The sequence below is a fragment of the Schistocerca gregaria genome, chromosome 4 (genome assembly GCF_023897955.1).
Source record: "Schistocerca gregaria isolate iqSchGreg1 chromosome 4, iqSchGreg1.2, whole genome shotgun sequence".
In the NCBI taxonomy this organism is placed as follows: Eukaryota; Metazoa; Arthropoda; class Insecta; order Orthoptera; family Acrididae; genus Schistocerca; species Schistocerca gregaria.
The window spans coordinates 226763362-226783915 of record NC_064923.1 but is presented as its reverse complement, the minus strand read 5'-3'; the positions used below and the strand labels follow the sequence as shown (position 1 = coordinate 226783915).

The 20554-nt window shown below is 43.7% G+C and overlaps 1 protein-coding gene across 2 annotated transcripts in view; it reads left to right on the top strand.

The window, feature by feature from the left end:
• The first annotated feature begins 904 nt into the window (after nucleotides 1–904).
• Nucleotides 905–20554, top strand: part of LOC126365811 (alpha-tocopherol transfer protein-like) — a 111343-nt gene continuing 91693 nt past the window's right edge. The window contains exon 1 of one of the 2 annotated variants that reach the window (XM_050008400.1): nucleotides 905–1163. The gene's annotated coding sequence lies outside the window, so the exon portion shown is untranslated. The remainder of the gene's footprint in view (nucleotides 1164–20554) is intronic. The other variant, XR_007566263.1, reaches the window with a different exon arrangement.

Here is a 20554-nt window from a genome sequence, read left to right as displayed (position 1 = left end):
CTCACAAAATCTGTGCATCCGCTGTTATCAAATTTGTGCCTGTCTTATGGTGTAACGTCCGTTTCCAACAGCGAAATGTGACGAAGGGGCCTCCAGAAGTGCGTAACTTCTATTAGTTACACACAATAAGGACATGTCATGACTTTTGCGTTCCATTTTGCAACTTTTGACTCTTGAATTCCTTTGTTGTAACACGGTCCACATTGCAACAGACTTGACAACCGTTTATTTGTTTCAATTTCTTTAAGATGTCTATGTGGTATCTCGCCTGCTCTCACTATTTGTCACATTTACTTGCCATGGTAATATATTCTTGCTACAAGACTCAAATTCTATAACCAATGTATAGTATTAAAATGGCCAAGACTACAGAACGAGACCAGATCTATCAATGACTGAACGGCAAGGTAATAAATTTGTGAAGGAAAGTGGCGCAGGAGGAAGATCTGAACACGGATCTGGCTCTTAACTGTTTAACAAGGTCATCACACAACCACGACAGCACGGTACTTCCAGTCCGCTCGATGTAACATTTTAAGCTGCGACCTTTCACTGTGTCTATTTTGCTTCTTTTTTCGCAGTTCAGTACACCTTCTTCGTGTTTTCATGCTTCATCTGTGCTCAGTTTTTACCTCTAAATCTGAGGGGTGTGCAATGATAAGCTTTGCTTGTGAGTGAACTCTGTCGGGTCGTGTGTTGGCTGTGAAAGGAAGTTGTCGGTCGGCTGTTTGGTGCGCGTGTAGGGTCCTATGTGTTTGCAATTAGTAGTATGGACGACATGTAACAACTGCAGATGAGTGTCTTTTTGCAGACACCTTGCCTGAAAGGATATGCGTCAGTGAATTCACTGTCTGTTTCATGTACTTGACGTCAACCGATTGACCTTGAAAGACGCTGATTCATCTGCTCTGTTTGCATTCACGTGCTAGTTACTTTCGTAATGATTGCCCACATCAAGCAAAACGACCGTCGGCCTGTTCGAGAGATCCACGTTTACTGCTCGCTGCTTGGAAGGCCAGAGTTTTTCACTGGCGACCTGGAGGTGGCGTGAAGACCACAGTTGCAGGCAGGGCTCCGAACCGTCCCCGGACACCGCAACGTCCGCCGCACACAGCAGCACCAATTTTAGAGGTGGTCGCAGTGTTGGTGCATACGGAACAAAGGTACTGTGACCAGGCGTGGGGACATTTCCGTAAATTAATGTCACAAACCAAAAGGTAAAAGGTTATTCTTATATTGATTGTGATTCGTTGCTGTTTCAGAATAATTAGTTTTCTTTTACTTTGAATAATTATTTTTGCATATAAAAATTCATGAATATGTAATCAAAGACCAAGATATTCATGTTAGTGTTACAAATTTATATTTGTGGTTAGAAACAACATGAAAATTATATAACTGTTGCTGTCTTCATGTAGTTTTCCGTTACTTATAACAACATTTGTAGCAAACGGAACTCCCCATTTCTAATCTTGTGAGTGATTTAAAGTTTCCGCTGTCCACGTAGTTCTCCATTTCAAATTAAACAAAATTATACAGGATGTAACAAAATTTTAGTATACGACATTTTAGAGGGGATAAAAGGAATTTTTTATATGACGAAAACATCACACATGCGTCCATTTCCTTTTTGGGGCCATACAAATTTTGACGCTAGTTATGTTCAGAGACGTTTTCGAAATTGCCACGTGATATATATTACTTTAGAGATATTGCTGTAATTGTATAAAATTTATGTTAATGCATAACTGAGATGCGCGTGTTAATAATTGAATATCATGCTGAAACCTCCAGGTGTATCACGAATAATTGCTACAGCTTCAGCCAAACAGATATTCAGCTCTTCTAGGCTGTGTATCGGTGACGCTGTAGATTCAAGTCATGGTTAATATACACTCCTGGAAATTGAAATAAGAACACCGTGAATTCATTGTCCCAGGAAGGGGAAACTTTATTGACACATTCTTGGGGTCAGATACATCACATGATCACACTGACAGAACCACAGGCACATAGACACAGGCAACAGAGCATGCACAATGTCGGCACTAGTACAGTGTATATCCACCTTTCGCAGCAATGCAGGCTGCTATTTTCCCATGGAGACGATCGTGGAGGTGCTGGATGTAGTCCTGTGGAACACCTTGCCATGCCATTTCCACCTGGCGCCTCAGTTGGACCAGCGTTCGTGCTGGACCTGCAGACCGCGTGAGACGACGCTTCATCCAGTCCCAAACATGCTCGATGGGGGACAGATCCGGAGATCTTGCTGGCCAGGATAGTTGACTTACACCTTCTACAGCACGTTCGGTGGCAAGGGATACATGCGGACGTGCATTGTCCTGTTGGGTCTAGGAATGGTAGAACGATGGATTCGATGACGGTTTGGATGTACCGTGCACCATTCAGTGTCCCCTCGACGATCACCAGAAGTGTACGGCCAGTGTAGGAGATCGCTCCCCACACCACGATGCCGGGTGTTTGCCCTGTGTGCCTCGGTCGTATGCAGTCCTGATTGTGGCGCTCACCTGCACGGCGCCAACACGCATACGACCATCATTGGCACCAAGGCAGAAGCGACTCTCATCGCTGAAGACGACACGTCTCCATTTGTCCCTCCATTCACGCCTGTCGCGACACCACTGGAGGCGGGCTGCACGATGTTGGGGCGTGAGCGGAAGACGGCCTAACGGTGTGCGGGACCGTAGCCCAGCTTCATAGAGACGGGTGCGAATGGTCCTCGCCGATACCCCAGGAGCAACAGTGTCCCTAATTTGCTGGGAAGTGGCGGTGCGGTCCCCTACGGCACTGCGTAGGATCCTACGGTCTTGGCGTGCATCCGTGCGTCGCTGCGGTCCGGTCCCAGGTCGACGGGCACGTGCACCTTCCGCCGACCACTGGCGACAACATCGATGTACTGTGGAGACCTCACGCCCCACGTGTTGAGCAATTCGGCGGTACGTCCACCCGGCCTCCCGCATGCCCACTATACGCCCTCGCTCAAAGTCCGTCAACTGCACATACGGTTCACGTCCACGCTGTCGCGGCATGCTACCAGTGTTAAAGACTGCGATGGAGCTCCGTATGCCACGGCAGACTGGCTGACACTGACGGCGGCGGTGCATAAATGCTGCGCAGCTAGCGCCATTCGACGGCCAACACCGCGGTTCCTGGTGTGTCCGCTGTACCGTGCGTGTGATCATTGCTTGTACAGCCCTCTCTCAGTGTCCGGAGCAAGTATGGTGGGTCTGACACACCGGTGTCAATGTGTTTTTTCCATTTCCAGGAGTGTAGATGGACAATCCCAACATATCTCTCTAACAGCATTCATTACACGGCAGTTTGAACACCGTTTCTCAACATCGCTAGACTGATCTTTCATGGACATCCAGCGGGGGTAACGCTACGTTGATTGCATTAAAAATGTTTCTTTTTATCTTATCTAAATACAGTCACTGTTTAGGATTTTTCGTGGTTTCTGTCAAGGAAAGTAAACGGAAGGCCAGTTCCATAAACAATCTATAATCACTGCCTTTTCTCTCATATGTTTACTGAAGAAGTAATTTTTCTCCAATTAGAATATCATCACATTTTCTTACCTATTGATACTGTATCGTTCACTGCTGGAAAGATGGATTAAACAGATCACTGCATTATACAGTATCATTGGTAATACCTGAATATAGTTCCAACCTCTATTTCGGGTTGTTGTTGTACAGTAACTAACATGGGCTAACCGTAATCAGAGAGTTTTTATACATCCAATGCAAACGACGAATAAGCTGTCACTGTTTCCCGAAGAAACAAACTAATGTTATGTTCGCAAGAGCATGGTCAATTACTCCTGGACAAGTGGTTCCGATTCATTACAACCATCGCTTCCCTTTGATTCAAAATCTTACCTCCGTAACATCTTAAATTTTTGCACTTATCTGCACTGCACAGTAACAGAAACTGTCCGTCTCTGGTTGGGTAGTGAGCCTGGCATTTGCAAAATCCGCGTCCAGTTTCTAGTACGGCCATGGAGACCTCGATGGCGAGAAGACGGGAAAGGGACGCTTTCAGCTTCACCGTGGCCACTGAGGGGCTACTTGAATGATGATGATGATGATGATTATTTTGGTGTGTGGGGGCGCTCAAGATCGTGGTCATCAGCGCCAGTACAAGTTTACAATCTTTCCATTTCCAATTTCTCCACTTCCCGAATGAGCAGGAGATGATAACATAAACACCCAGTCCCCAGATGGAGAAATTCCCCGACTAGGCCGGGAATTGAACCTGGGACACCGTGATCCGGAGATAACAACGCTAGCCACTAAACCACGAGCTGCAGATTACTTGAATAAGAAGTGCGGCTCCAACGTCTGGAAAGCCGACAGTGGCCGTACAACAGTGTGCTGATCCCATGCCCTCCATAACGCATCTGAAAGGTATCGGTAGAAATCTACACGGCGGCCTATCTCCATGACCTGGTAAGGGAGTTGCTTTCTGCATTGGCGTCCAATGGTCTGATGTTTCTGCTGTATCTCTACATTCCACTCCGAAAAATTTCCAAATAGGTTTCAAATAAAGTAAATAGTAGCTGAAAGTTCATGGCTGATACGAAATTGTGTGCCGGATCGAACTCAAAGCGGAAACTTCACCTTACGCGGGCAAATGCTCCTCCGATTAAGCTGTGCAGCCAACACTCAAGCTCCTCCCTCGCAACTTTACTTCGGCCAATAGCTGTCACCTGCTGTCCTAACTTCACAGGTCCTCGTACGTGTATTGCGTCTAGCACTTCTGCAAGGAAGGTTACAGGTTCGAGTCCCAATTCAAAAGGTTCAAATGGCTCTGAGCACTATGGGACTTAACTTCTAAGGTCATCAGTCCCCTAGAACTTTGAACTTCTTAAACCTAACTAATCTAAGGACATCACACACATCCATGCCCGAGGCAGGATTCGAACCTGCGACCGCAGAGGTCGCGCGGTTCCAGACTGTAGCGCCTAGAACCTCTACCACAACGACCGGCTATCGGTAGTACAGTTGCATAAACTTCCTCCCTCTTTTTTGACAAGTCAGATAGCAGGAGTCGATGCCGAATGTAACCATAAACCAGCAGCTCCTTTTGTAAGGTTACTTGCTGATATTTTTCGACAGCTCTCTTAATAACACTACCGCAAGAGCTGCAAGTGCATGTTAGACTCTCCGTGATATAATCAATAGGATGACCGATGCCAAGACAGCGTTCTGAAATGTCGGATTTGCTAGGAGGTTGTGGGGCGGCGTATGGAAATGTTTGTTATTAAATGTTCCTATGATTTAATTAATGCTGTTGTTTGCCGTTCTCAACACTGGCTCTCAAACTACAATATTGACAACCAGAAAGTGATTAGCAAAACGTGAAGCCTGTAATTAGAATTCCTAGTGCCCACTTCATCTGAGAAATACACTTATAGCTACAGCATATAGCTGTGAGGAATTAGGAGATAGTAAGGGATTCATAATCAAAAACGATTCACTCTAAAAGGTTCACTATATTCTGAAAGTCACAGACCAAAAAGAATCCACACAATCCAACTACCAGAGCAGTTCAGAGTCTGATGCGCTGATGCCACTATAACTGTTCCAATTAAATGTTTAAGTGAATGCTCGCCATAATTTAATAATGTTCATCAAACGCCACGCTAAATAATGGTAGAATTTCTGTCCCGCGGCGACACGTGAAAATACGACATATGCAAACTGAAGATAGATCATTGAAGTCACTACACGCAGTAGACGAGCTCTGAACTTGGCCTTTGGAATTCCCTTTCTCTATAGTTTTATAGTTATTCAGTTGAAACTCCTTGTATCTTTATGATTATAGCGAATCTCCTTTCTATGTAAATTTAAACATCATAGCTTTATTTATTCGCCTTCTTTATCTTGCTTCTTAGTTTTTAAAACAAAAACCAGAAAATCATGAATTTTAAATAAAATTTTAATTTGTGGGATCCAGAACACTGCTTCTACTAAATTATTATGCAAACGGAATTTCAATATGAATTTTTAAGTTTCTAGCTCTTTTCTGTTGCGCCAATGACTTTTTACAGGAAAACGTCTAAATTTCGAAAGTGGTTAAAGTTATTGAACTGATATTCAACACAATGATATAGTATTACTCCTGACATGCTAGCAACGTTTCAGGTTATTTACTTGATTTCTAAAGTATTGTGCAACATTTATGACGTCAGAGCTAGTTACAGCGTACTGGCTGGCACACAATGGAAAGACTGATTTAAATTTTATACGGCGTGAGTAGGCTGCCTCCCTACAAGGCTGTAAGCGTGTGTGTCGTTTATGTGCAGTACACTGGTCCTACACAGTCCTGATAGTGTGACCAATATATGAGGTGCCACAACTGCAAGAAATAGACATCTGTCTCATGCAAACAACGATCATCCTTCACGGAAACTAAACGGACTCTGACCTTAGATGATGGTCGAAACAAACACTTCGCATCATATTTCCGTAAAATACGACCAATTCTGCTCGAAATGCCCCCGGCGTAAGGAGAAGGCCGTAGACTTTGTTGCCTCCTCGGTATTAGCATCTCAATAGGTGCACAGTTGTCGACAGAGCAGGATTACCTTCAAAAGATCCTGTGTTTACTCGTTGATTCAGCCTCTAGTAGGGTAGATGTTGAGAAAAATACCTAATTGCAGCAGACTATCCAGAAGCTCATTTCCATTTGTCCTGTTCGCCCTTGGTTATATGGCGCCATATGGTCCACAAGGAAGGCGTCTGTGAGTAACATTGGTGCTCCGATACATCGTGCAGCAAAACACCTTGCTACAGGGCAGTGAGAATTTGAATGAGTTTTATACTATCTTAATTCAACTCATCCGAATATTCGTTTCACCGTGGAGGTGGAGAAGGATGGCTATTTTTCCCTTCGTTTAAGTGTTAGGAGGGAGGTAGATGGTACGTTGGGGATGTCGTTTACATGAAGCTTGCTCACAATTGTATCTGTAGGCTGACAGTTGTCACCATTCGGTTCAACGTGAAGGGAAACTTCGTACCTTGAATCAGAGGACGCATGTTGTCTCGGACCCTCAGATTTCGTCAGCCGAGTTACTCCATCTAGAAGTCACCTTTCTTCAGAATGGTTAAAGTGAATGACAGATCAGACGCGCATTGCGCTGTTGAACAAATGTGCACCGGGTGAGTGACGAAAATACCGAGGAGGCACCAAGGTCTACGGCATTTTTTCCTTGCGCAATAAGCATTTCGAGCAGAATTGGTCTATTTTGCAGAAATATGACGTGATGTGTGTATTTCGACCACTATCTAAGATCAGGGTCCTTTTAGGTTCCATGAAAGATGATCTCGGTTTGCTTAAGGCGGGGGTCTACCATATTCCTTCCTGTTGTAGCATGTCATATGCCGGTCAGATTGTTAGGACTGTGGAGGACGGGTGTTCTGTACGTAAGTAGCACACATGCTTACAACTGCAGAGCAAATTCGCCGTTTCAGAACATCGTCTTGGTACCTATCATCCTAAGGAATGTAACAACACGGAGATTCTGACATGTACTTGCAGCTTTTGGAACAGTGTTATTAAGGACACTGTTGAAATCAAATTAGGAAGTAACCTTAATAGAGACAGATCGTAGACAGTGGTTTTTTTTTAATTCTGCATAGACTCCTGTTCTCTCACTTGTCAAAAACAGAGGGAAAGGGTTTATGCAATTGCACCCTTTTGTGAAAGGAGAAGTTCTAAAATGGCTTGCACTTAGCTTACTCGCTTCAGTTTGGTATTCAAAATGGCAGGTTGTGCTTCAGTCGCAATATCGGTGGTTGTAGACGACGCCACCCGGCTGCATTCCACATGTTTGGACCTCCGGGGATGTTCTACATTGCATAGCGCGAGGAATTTGCTTTCCCGAATATTCATTTTTTCTTCAAACGCGCCCGCCAAAAGTAAAAGTTCCTTGGCCAAACTGCCAAATCAGAAACATGGGCCTATGCTGTGCGTACAAGAATCTTACGAACACCACTGCATTAAAACGGTGGACGGTAACCCTTAGCATGCAGATGCCGATCTCCGTGTGTCGGCTTTCGGCGAGTAGTATCCCACAGCACCACATTTCGTTTTGTAAATCATGAAGCCCTAAAATGGAAATCTCCCGTCACTTTTGACCTCCTTAGCGTATTTAATGCTGAAATGAAAACAGCTGAAGTGGAGGATAATATTCGGCTATATTAAAGACGATTTGGGGCTTACAAATCCTGCCATATACAAAACTGTCAATACGTGAAGGCCTACATCAGCCGTTCGATTCGCACAGTTCAGGACAGATGCGTGGAACATCGCCTTCACACTATAGGATCCTGAAAAATCTTAGATATTGGAACATTGTTGAAACGAGGGACACGGGATGAAATTTGACGAAGCTCTGATGGTTGACAGTACTTCCGAGTTTTAAAGCAGCGTTTATAAGGAGGCGACTGAAATTATATCTGCAGATAATGAAGCCTAGGGTTTCCCTCTTAGCACGACGCTTAACATGGAGTTCTGTACGAATGTTCTATGCTGCAGCCGAACCGAGCGCTTGATAATGTTTTCAGTGCGGTAGATATATCAATGGAGGCACCAGCTATGATGCGCGGCGCTTGCATTATTTACGATATTGAAGCTACATAGGCCGAATATCTGCAGCTTTGGTGTCAGTTTTCAGTGTGACTGAACATCAGTAGCAGCAGCGGAAGTAGCAAAAGCTTTCTCTTAAATATGGTGGACAGATGGACCGCCGAAATATCGGGTAATGTTGATTTTATGACACTGCAAAAACCCGAAAACACTGCCATCTGTTTACAATTTTATTCAATGTTTCACGGAGACATTTAATATTGTGAGGTTAGGACGGCCGCCACGCGATATAAAGTACCGAGTCATGTAGTGGGTTATGTCTAGACACTAATCCAGTGCAGTTTCAATCGGTCTGGAAGTTTTCCCACCTTCATATTTTCATCCGTCTTCAGTGGAAAACGAATACCTCACATCACCTAATCTCTTCATAAGATTATCCAGTTTCTATTTTCTTAACTGTTCCTTTAACTGTTTTAATTCATTTATTCTCTTGTTGTTGCTGGAGTCATCACTTCATAAAGGATGCCCTGTGAAAGAGAGTATTTCCTTGATCTCAAGGTTCAAGAGGTTTCATCTCATTTGCATCGATCATTACGGCAGTATGGTGGCAGTTTAATTTTCCTACTAATTCTCCTAAACGTTCACTTTTAGTACCATCTCTTAGTACTCTGCTAAACCAGATACACCAGGTGTCATTGTGAGGTTCATTTCCTGGAAGAGTCCCACCCATGTCAAATATATACGGAGAAGTTGTAGGACTGCCAAATTACTGTTTCATGTATGAATTTGCTACCCCATCTAGGTGGTTCCCATTAGAGGCACGAACTCTTCATAATCATCTTACATCGGTGGTAGTGTGTGTATGACTGCCTTCCCCTAAAACGAGTAGTGGGGAAAGAAAACCTTGCTGTATCTTTCCTTGAGATGCAGACTGTTGTGAAAGAACCTGCTTGTTACACAGCAATGTGAAATCGCGTATGTTCTGTGATATTTCTGTTTTATATAGGAAAAACGTATCAAGCATGTACAACATTATCGCTCCATAACTGACGTTACTACTTAAGTATTTCATAGTGATTTTGCCAGATGTGTATCCTATCTAGCGCATTTGCATAGTCATCTCTGTAGCTTTCAGTTGGTTACTATTAAACGTAATTACTCAAAACTAATGCAGCAAGTTGGCCGTATTCAATGTACTTCACTGCGTAAAGTGAGTGGGGTTGCAAAAATGATTCTGAATATATGAATTGCCTACTTTAGAAGCAGTACACTAGGTCTAGGACAAAATGATATATGTTTTACAGGAACCCCAGTTGTATTTTGAGAACTGGTGCATCGTACAGAAATTCTACTCAAGGTAGTATACAGGGTGAGTCACCTAACGTTACTGCTGGATATATTTCGTAAACCACATCAAATACTGACGAACCGATTCCACAGACCGAACGTGAGGAGAGGGGCTAGTGTAATTGTTTAATACAAACTATACAAAAAGGCACGGAAGTATATTTAACACAAACCTACGTTTTTTTAAACTGAACCACGTTAGTTTTGTTAGCACATCTGAAAATATAAACAAATACGTAATCAGTGCCGTTTGTTGCATTGTAAAATGTTAATTAAATCCGAAGATATTGCAAACTAAAGTTGACGCTTGAAACCTCCGACGTTCAGTTGCGAGAGCATGTGGACTGAGTCAAAGTAGTGTCATGCGCATACTGCATCGTCACCGCTTTCACCCGTTTCATGTGTCGCTACATTAGCAATTACATGGCGTTGACTTTAATCGTCGAGTGCAATTCTGTCAATGGGCATCAACAGAGAATGCGTTGCAGTTCTGCCTATCTACCGATGAAGCGGGTTGTACAAACCACGGGGCAGTGAATCTACGGAACATGCATTACTGGTTCGTGGACAATCCTCGCTGGCTCAGACAGGTACAGCGACAGCGACCGTGGACTGTAAATGTATGGTGATGAATCATTGGCGACCACCTCATTGGTCCACACTTCATTGCAGGGGCCCAAACAGGTGCAACATACATCGCGTTTCTACAGAATATCTGCCAACGTTGCTCGAAAATGTCCTACTGGAAACGCGTCGACGTATGTGGTACCAGCATGATGGTGCATGTGCACATTCCGCAATTAACACTAGGCTGACCCTTGACAGGATGTTCGACGGGCGTTTCATAGGACGTGGAAGGCGCATAAATTGGACAGCCTGTTCTCCTGATCTTACACCTCTGGACTTCTTTCTGTGGGGTACGTTAAAGGAGAATGTGTACCGTGATGTGCCTACAACCCCAGAGGATATGAAACAACGTATTGTGGCAGCCTGCGGCGACATTACACCAGATGTACTGCGGCGTGTACGACATTCATTACACCAGAGATTGCTATTATGTGCAGCAAATGATGGCCACCACATTGAACATCTATTGGCCTGACATGTCGGGACACACTATTCCACTCCGTAATTGAAAACGGAAACCACGTGTGTACGTGTACCTCACCCCTCATGGTAATGTGCATGTGCGTCAGTGAAAAAGACCAATAAAAAGGTGTTAGCATGTGGACGTAATGTGCTGTTCCAGTGTCTTCTGTACCTAAGGTCCATCACCGTTCCCTTTGGATCCCTACGTAATTCGGTGCTCTCCGATACACACGATCGAGCAGTGGGGGAGTGGTACTCAAGCGTCAACTTTAGGTTACAATATCTCCGGATGTAATTAACATTTTACAATGCAACAAACGGCACTGATTACGTATTTGTTTATACGTTCAGATGTGCTAAGAAAACTAACGGGGTTCCATTTAAAAAAAACGTTGGTTTGTGTTAAAAACCATACTTCCGTGCATTTTTTTATGATTTGTATTAACCAATTACACTAGCTCCTCTCCTCACGTTCGGTTTGTGGAATCGATTCGTCAGTATTTCATGTGGTTTACGAAATATATCCAGCGGTAATGTTAGGTGAGTCAACCTGTATATCTAACCAACTGAATGACGCTATATTACAGACTTGAAAGGTTGGTATGGTCTACAGAAATGCAAAACAGAGATTCTACGGGACTTTTAATAACACCACTGCAAAACCGATTTCCTCCGCAGTGAAAAATGGTCCATAAACTTTGTGAACAGGAATGGTAGAAAACACTCGCTTTCGGTGGGCCGCCAGTTCTACGGCGATGACAGAATTTTCTGACCCCCCAAACACATAAATTATGACAGTTTACTTAACCCGATAAAAGAAACGCCGATTCGAACGAAAAGATAAGTCGTTCGTAAAAAGTGTCGTCTGCCATACCCTGGATATTTGATTTTGTCAGGGTAGATGAAACAGCTTTGGTTTAATGCGCCACTGTCCGCACCGGAACCGAATTTATTGTGCGGTATCGCTTCCTGTATATCTAGTAAAGCCAACAAATGCCCTTAAATAGTGAAAGGAATCCCTTTACCAGTTTTTTGTTAGACAATTTCTTCACTAGTTGTTCCGAAAATTCTGTCCCTCTTGCTCTCCGATGCCGTGTATTCGAAGATTAGATGTGATGCAGTTTCTTCACTCATCACCGATCCTACATTTAGGGTCCTCTTCCATTATAACCATTGTGTTCAGATGTTTTTTTAAATTTCCATGGTCGATCATCAGTCCAACAATGAGTTTAATCTCATTCCTGTTTAAGACCAGGATTACAAAAAATGGGTCTGAGCACTGAGGTCATCAGTCCCTTAGAACTTAGAACTACCTAAACCGAACTAACCCAATGACGTCACACACATCCATGCCCGAGGCAGGATTCGAACCTGCGACCGTAGTGCCAGGATTACAGAGTTTCTTTTAAAACACGGCTTTGGCATCATTACCTGACCACGTTTTAGTTTGTAGACGTTTGTTCAGTATTCTACGTGCTGTTTCCTAAGCCAGTTCCGTTGTTTTAGTGTGATCATAGCCTTGCTGATTGTCAGGACAGTGTACAAGCCAATTATTGGAGTCTTTGCCCTCATCCCGGCCAATCTGTCGGCTTGTTCATTATCAACGATCGCTGAGTGGCCAGGAACCCACACTAGGTTTACCCTATTGCTTCCCCCAAGCTCCACCAGAGCCCTGTGACATTCTGCAACAATCTTGGATTTTGTTGCAGGAGCTGCCAATCATTTCAGGGCTGTCTGGCTGTCTGAATAGGTGTAGATGCCACGGTCATTGTAGCACCTATGCGTGTTCTTCTCCACACACGCTCTGATTGCAGTAATTTCAGCTTGGAATACCGAGGCTAGTTTTCCTAGAGAGATGATGCCCTCGAGGCTTGGCTGAGCTCTGTACACCACTGCCCCAGCGCCTTGGTCGGACTTCGACCCATTAGTGAACCAGACAGCGTCCCCAGTGTAGTACAGAACTGTCTTTCCCACTGCTCCCTGCTTCCAATTATTATATTGTAAGTTTTATTGAAGCAGTTGGAAGTTATTATATAGTCGGCACGTATTTCCCTAGCAATTCCCTTATTTTCCTCACTCACTATTTTGGTGTGTGATTCTGGATATTTCAGTGAGATCCAGTTTCTACCAGTTGTGGGTCTGTTTGCACCAGCTGCTGTCTCCAAATTGACCCACCGGTGTAGTGGAGGCATGTCCAGCGTGGCCTCCATTCCAGCGATTGCTGTGCTGTATAATTCCTCCTGTTGTGGCTAAGCAGGACTGTCTCTGCACCTGAGCAAGCTCTTTAGCTGCAACCTGCTTTTCTACCTTCTTCCACCAGAATAAGGATCTATAGGAGATCCTAGGTCTAACCACTGTCGTGTATATCCAGTGCACAACTCTTGGGCTCAGGCCCCAGTTTTTGCCACAAGCCCTTCTGGTACTCCCTAGAGTACCTTTCTCCTTGGAGCAGATACTCTTAATGTGACGGGTCCATGTTGGTTTCTCATCTAAGGTTACCTCTAGATGTTTCATATCTCCTTCACAGGTACAGTTTCATTGAAGAACTTTAGATTATAACTTGAATGTTGGATATGCTACTTCGTGAATGGTACCACAAGAGTCTTCTGAGTATTACCCTTTAGATCCTGTTCAATGCACCAGTCCTGAACAATGCCCACTGCACTTCGTGCCATATTCCTAACTTTACAGTAACTTTGTCAAGTATTACTATGACAAGGCCACCTGCGTATCCTTGGCAAAAGCATTGTCTGGAATTTAGTTCCTCAATGAGTTCGTTCAGATTCCACCATAAAGGGGACAGAACCTCTAGTGGTGTCAATTACCATATTTTCTTTCATCATTGTAGCCTCTACCTTCCTTCCACTAAACATGGCCCTAGTCCACCTACATATAGAGATCCATAGGTCATGCACCTCTGCTGCTCTAACCGTGGAATCGAAGGTTGTGTTACTAAAGGCTCCCTCTATGTCCAGAAAGATGCAAAGAGTTGTTTCTTGAAAGTGAAGTGCTTTCTCTTCCCTCCAAATGTGATGGAGAGCTGTCTCATGATTTACCTGGTTGATACGCGTGACAACCCAGTAAAACATTGATTCGACCAAAAAAGATGAGTCGTTCGGAAAAAAAATGTCGTTTGCCATACCCTGGAGAATTTAAATACAAAATTAGTGCCTCCTGTTATGGCAACAGGGACCCTCTCAACGCGTCATATGCACACACAACATCGATGTTTGAAGGAGACGAAGCTCCTGGCCTGCCCGTGCTGTGGCCTCCCGAGGGCTGCGTGTGAACGCTGTCGTTTCGGAACACGTCACACCGTTGTTTGAGGAAGATGAAGTTCCTGCCCTGCCCATCATGTTGGCGAACACATCTCTGATACTCCGGACATTTTCATCAGACGTGCGTGCTTAACAGTGCTTTTCCCTTTGCATATGTACCCTACTTCGAAGAATATTGTATGAAAGTCTTAAACCTACTTGGGCAGAGGCGGTTTCTTGCCGAATCGACGGCGGAATGCGCGTTACACGTAAAGAATGCATTGATTTGGAGCAAATTCCAACACAAAATATGATTTCTCTTGTGATGGAGTAGCCATATCACTACAAAAAAAGCCCACTTTAAATTGTGTCAAACCGTGAACGTTCCCCTATCCAGTGACAAAGCGTTTTTATCCTCTATGGTTTGTCCTTAAAAAACTCTTTAATGATGTTCTTTCTCTCTGAATCGCCCTATGTGAAATAAATGTCGAAACTGAGGAATTGTAAGTCAACCAAATTTTCTTTACCTTTGAACCTAACAGGATCTAGAAGTGTGAACCCTTTACATGGGACATAACTGCCACTGATTAAGGGAAGGAATGGAAGAAAAGAAACAGAAATAATAGTTCTTCACTTAAAACTTCCGGGCTGATAGGCCGCGGTCGAAGTATAAAACTCTCCCTTGACGTTTCGCCTCCGACTGCAGAAGACATCCTCGGAGGTACAGCGGCGGACTGCGAAGAAAATTCAAGGAAGCGCTGATTATATAGGCAGTACAGAGGGCGCCACTGTCGATAACGTGGCCTCGGCTATGAGATTGTCTCTGGTAATTGTCGATTGAAAGTAATCGATCGTCACGCTTGCGGTGCAACGCTGACATCCAAATTTTATCCAGTTTAACACCTTCGTCTTTGTTAATATTATTCTGGTGTTTATCAATCTCGATAGCCTCTCTATACATGCGTGCATAATAATAATGCGAGGATTTTGATATGACGCTCGTCTCGCTGAATTTTATTTCATGATCACCCTCCTGGTAAACATGTTCCGCTACTGTCGATTTATCTATGTGACCCAGGCTGCAATTCCTCTTATGTTCAACAAGAGGGGTGTTCACACTTTACTTTGGGGTACTGATATAAACCTGCCCACAAGTACAAGGAATGTTATATATCCCCTGAGTAGCCAAAGGGTGTCGTGCATCTTTTGCCGATCTTAAATGTTCTTATATTTTCCTGATGAGTCTGAAAATAGTTTCCACCCCATACTTGCTTAAAACTTTCCCAATGCGATCTATGGCCTTACTAATGAACGGAGAAAAACTTTGCCCTTGGGCGACTGTTGTTCGTCGTTGCTCCTGATTCTCTACCGAGAGCGAAGTGTTCGATCTATATCCTTGCTAGAACAGCCATTCTTCGCGAAAGTTGACCGTAGATGTTCAATCTCATCTTTTAAATAAAGAGGTTGAAACATTTTGTATGCCCTGTCTACCAAGGTTTTCATTACACCATTTTTGTCTAGGGAGGTAGTGTGAATCTTTATGTACACAACAATCAGTATGTATCGGCATTACCAGAGACTATCTCACAGCTGACGCCACGCGATCGACAGTACTGTACTGCCTATATAATCTGTGATCCCTCGAGTTTTCTTTACAGTTCGCCACTGTACCTCCGAGGATGTCTCCCGCAGTCGGAAACGAACGTCAGGGGAGAGTTGTATACTTCGACCACGGCCTATGAGCCCGGAAGTTTTCACTTAAGACAGTACCGGCCGTGAAAGCTTACATTGTATGTGAAAGAATGGTTTTACAGCAGAATTTAAAACTAAACATAGTGTTCAAATGAAGGGTTATTTGTATGTTACAGCATCTCCTACTGACTTCCAAGCCAGTTACGCTTTTATTGCTACTACATCTAATGTGAACAGCGTGCTGAAGTGTAGCCCCTGCCCTCAGAACATTCACAAGCAGACGCACACGCACACGCACACGCACACGCACACAGTGCAACTGTCAGCCAGCAATTCACATTACTCTTCGCCCTTGAGCAAGCATTCAGTACTGTTGTGTTCTACATTGGGATTTTCCGGTAGCGTTAAGTGTACGTTAACTAATAGACGAGATACGCACCAATGTGAGTAGTTTTACCAAAGTACACTTCTTGTATATTCGTATGAGCCGTCTTCAGTGCAAGCCGGCAACAGCCACAGCTTTTTAGTTATGGGATATTTATTTAGAATTTTGAGTACTAATTTCCAGACACATTACTTCAACCGTTTACAATGTTGAAACTTCTCTGGTGTCTTTCAGGTCGCGTTTGTCTATGTCTAATTCCTCACATTACGCTCAATTATGTTCAGAAACTTGGAGATAATACGTGATGGTAGTGGGAAAAGGTCATAAACAATGTGTTAGAGACTGCGAAGGGTTTCATCTTGCCATCAGCAGACTTGCTTCATTTTGGAAAGACAGTAGGTAATTGGACACCATCTCTACCAAAGGCGACGACAACCGTTTGCTCTGACCTCGAGCTGTGTAAAATTTTCCTCGTTACTCAAGTCCCAGAGCTGTCAAAACTGATTACGCAAGCAACAAGTGTGCCTTTTGCTTTCTCATCGTGACAGACAGTAAACGGAATCATAAAAGCAAGTCATACTCATCTCACCTAATAGGACGCTCAGACAAATTGCCATCGTTTTACCTTAATAATTTCACAGAAAATTTTCAACAGTTTTTCGAGATTATGAACTGTTCTCAATAGCAGAAAGTCGGAATGATTGTGAAAGTCACTTGCAACATAGTACTGATTAAACAGTCTGCGTCTACATACATACTCGGCAAGCAGACATCGGGTGAGAGAAGGGTGTTGCACCACCACTAGTTATCTCCTTTCCTTTTCCTCTAGCAAATAGAGCGAGGGAAAAGGACTATCTACATACCTTCGTACGAAATCTAATTTACCGTATCTTTCTTGTCTTACTCGAAACGGACTTTGGCGGCAATAGAGTCGTTCTGCAGTCAGCTTCAAATGCCGGTTCTCTAAAGGTCCCACACCTCCATAAAATTTTTCAAATCAACCGAATTCGAGCATTTGCCTTCCCTACTACAGTCCTTGCATGCTCGTTCCATTTCTTACAGCTTTGCAACGTTACGCCTAGATGTTTAATTGGCGTGACTGTGTATGAGCATACTACTAATACCGTATTCAAACATAACTGGATTGTTTTTCCTGTTCATCTGCATAAACTTACAATGTTCTTCATTTAGAACTAGCTTCTATTCGTTGAAAGATACTAAAAATGTAGTGTTAGAAGTCAACCTATGACGCCCCTTTGATAGTTGTAGCTATGACTGGTCAAATCCAGAGATTGTCAAGTTTTAATTGCATTACGTGCGTAGAGGAAGGTGGAGAGCACGACTCATAAACAAAATGTAATACGTCATTTTTTACAAACGTGATTTAAGGCAAGGAAGTGGTAGGACACAAAGGACTGTAAGCAGAAAGGGGTAAAATCTCATTAGCCCATCCTTAAAATCAATCTCAAGACGAATGGAGGGATAACGCGTCGTTAATAACAAAGTATCAGTAAAGGCGAGGAAAACGCTGGACAATGCTTCCGTCCTGAATTGAATAATAGGTAGAAACCATCAGGAATTAGCCGTACTATAAAGCCCGCCCGGTTAGCCGTAGGGTCTAACTGCTTTCTTTACGGGAAGGCGTGCCCCTGGCGGTTTAGTGTCGAGGTCTGGTGAGCCAGCATGTCTGGATTGTTTTTAAGGTGGTTTTACATCTGCCTAGACGAATGCGGGCTGGTTCCCCTTATTCCGCCTCAGATACACTACGTCGTCGGCGACTGCTGCGCAAACACTTTCTCCGTGTATGTGTACACCATCATTACTCTCTAACACACAAACATAGTGGTAACCCAGGGTTCGGTGTTTAGCGGCGGTGGGGTGAGTGGACTGCTGTGGCTTCTTGTGGGGTTGTGAACCACTGCGCGCTACAGCGGGGACGAAGCCTCTCCATCGTTTCTAGGTCACCAGTTACATTCAATACAATACAACGCGATAGCCGTACTATTGAAACATTATGTCATATTCCTTCATTTTGTTTTCACATATCAAGAGAAAAAGTTAATCGTGCCTCTGCTTCTTTTGTGCTGGCATCTTGAACCTTACTCCAGGGGACTCAGCACTCTTTCCTGAATTCGTGATTGGCTACCACAGGGCTCCACCCTTTACAGCATCTGTTCCCTTTTTGTGCTGCATGTCTGTCCTATTTTTTTCCCCTCTCCTTGGGGAACATGTCTTTGATAATTTCTGGAATGCGTTCCGAAGTTTCGATAGCCCACCATCGGAACAGTCCCCCACCTGCTTTTCTTTCTTTCTTTCCTCGTTCTCCAATTCCTCTCCTTCCTTCGCTTCGGTGTTTGAGGTTTCTTTGTTTCTTCTTCCTCCCTGAGCGCTACTGAAGGCCGGCCACTCGTTTGCCACCTAACGCGTAATCCCAGCCGCCGGGTATAAATGTAAGGTGCGCCTTTAGCTCCTGGTACACTACATTCCGAGATATTCACCGTCAGTCACATTCCGTGATGGTACTAACAAATCTCTACTCTACCCTATCATCTTTTTATGTTTTTTTAAATAAAATTTCATCTATATTTCAACCTTAAATTACTGATATTTTGTAAAGTATCATTCTTTGTAAATGTTGTAGATAGAACAAAATAAAGCAAACCTGTAAAAAGATGAAAAACGAAAATTGCAGGATGTACGACCTGTTTTAAATACCAGGTAACACGTCTACAATTTGGCCAATAAATAAATAAAAATAAGTACACTCCAGGCCAAGGGAGGCGTCGCTGCCTGAGTTGTTACCTTCTCAGTTGCCTATTGGTTCCTCTGTCCGGAGTTTGGAGTATCTGACCTGAGGTGTAAACAACCACCTGAAGTCGGTGAGGGCCCCCTCTGGTGTTGGGAGGAGCATGCCAACAGAGACGCTTTCAAACATCGGGCATTTTTTGGCAATGAGCCTATCATCATCTGTCTACGTCTGCTAAATATTTACGGAATAAGACAGATTCAAAGACTCTCCCACATTTATCTCGGTTCCTCATAGTATCATGAACCGAAGAAGGTCAGACATTGGTTACACTTAACCAATTCATTACAGAGAAAGGTGTTGACCCAACTGCAGGCGCTATGAAATCCTTCTCTCGTTTACGTAACGGGACTTTGCTTTTGGAGACCAATTGTGACTGTCAGTCCCGACAACTTCATTCCTTCACAGGTATCATGTTCATGTCGAGGCCCATTGTACACTGAATTCTTCGCGTGGTGTTATTTACACCTAGATGCTTGATTGTCTGACCAAGGGGGAAATTCAACGCTGGCTCTCTTACTGGGGTGTCACTGTAATCCATCAGGTTATGAAAAAGGTTGATGCAGACTTAATGCCTATACGCACTCTTTTTCCCACAGTTAATCAAGTAGTGCTTCTATCGAAGATCAAAGCAGGCTATGAAATCACAGTTCGACTACACATTTCAAACCCGACGCTTCGCTACCAGTCTCAATGTTACAACCACACTCATGTGTCCTGTCAAAACATGGTCAAATGTGTTACGTGCCGTAAGATGTTTACGAGGGCGAAAATGAAATGGCTCTGTGCACTAAGAGACTTAACACCTTAGGTCATCAATCCCCTAGAACTTAGAACTACTTAAACCTAACTAAACTAAGGACGTCAAACACGAATGCTCGAGGTAAGATTCGAACCTGCGACCGTAGCGGTATGGCGGTTCCAGACTGTAGCGCCTAGAACCGCTCGGCCACCCCGGCCGGTCTGATCAAAAGTACGAGGTATAAAAGTCTCAGACCGACTTTGTTTCACATATATTCTCTCAGACAGTATTAACTTCAAAACAGACAACTTATTGGGTGTATCTGGAGCATAAACTGAACATTAGAGTCTACTAAGTAAGAAAGACACGCAAGGGGCCGAAGGCGCTGGTGGGACCCACAACCAAAGCTCAGAGATACAACAAACAGTAAGAAATTACGATCAAATTAATCACGCGTCCCAATACGTCAACGAACACGCTATAAATTAAACTCCTTAAATAAATAATCCTATCCTAATAAACCCAAGGCAGTGCACTAAGAGTATTATTAGATAAAACAACATGAAATTAGTACCAAAACGCGTTAAACAAAATCTCACTGCTTCCAAGTAGTAACCAAA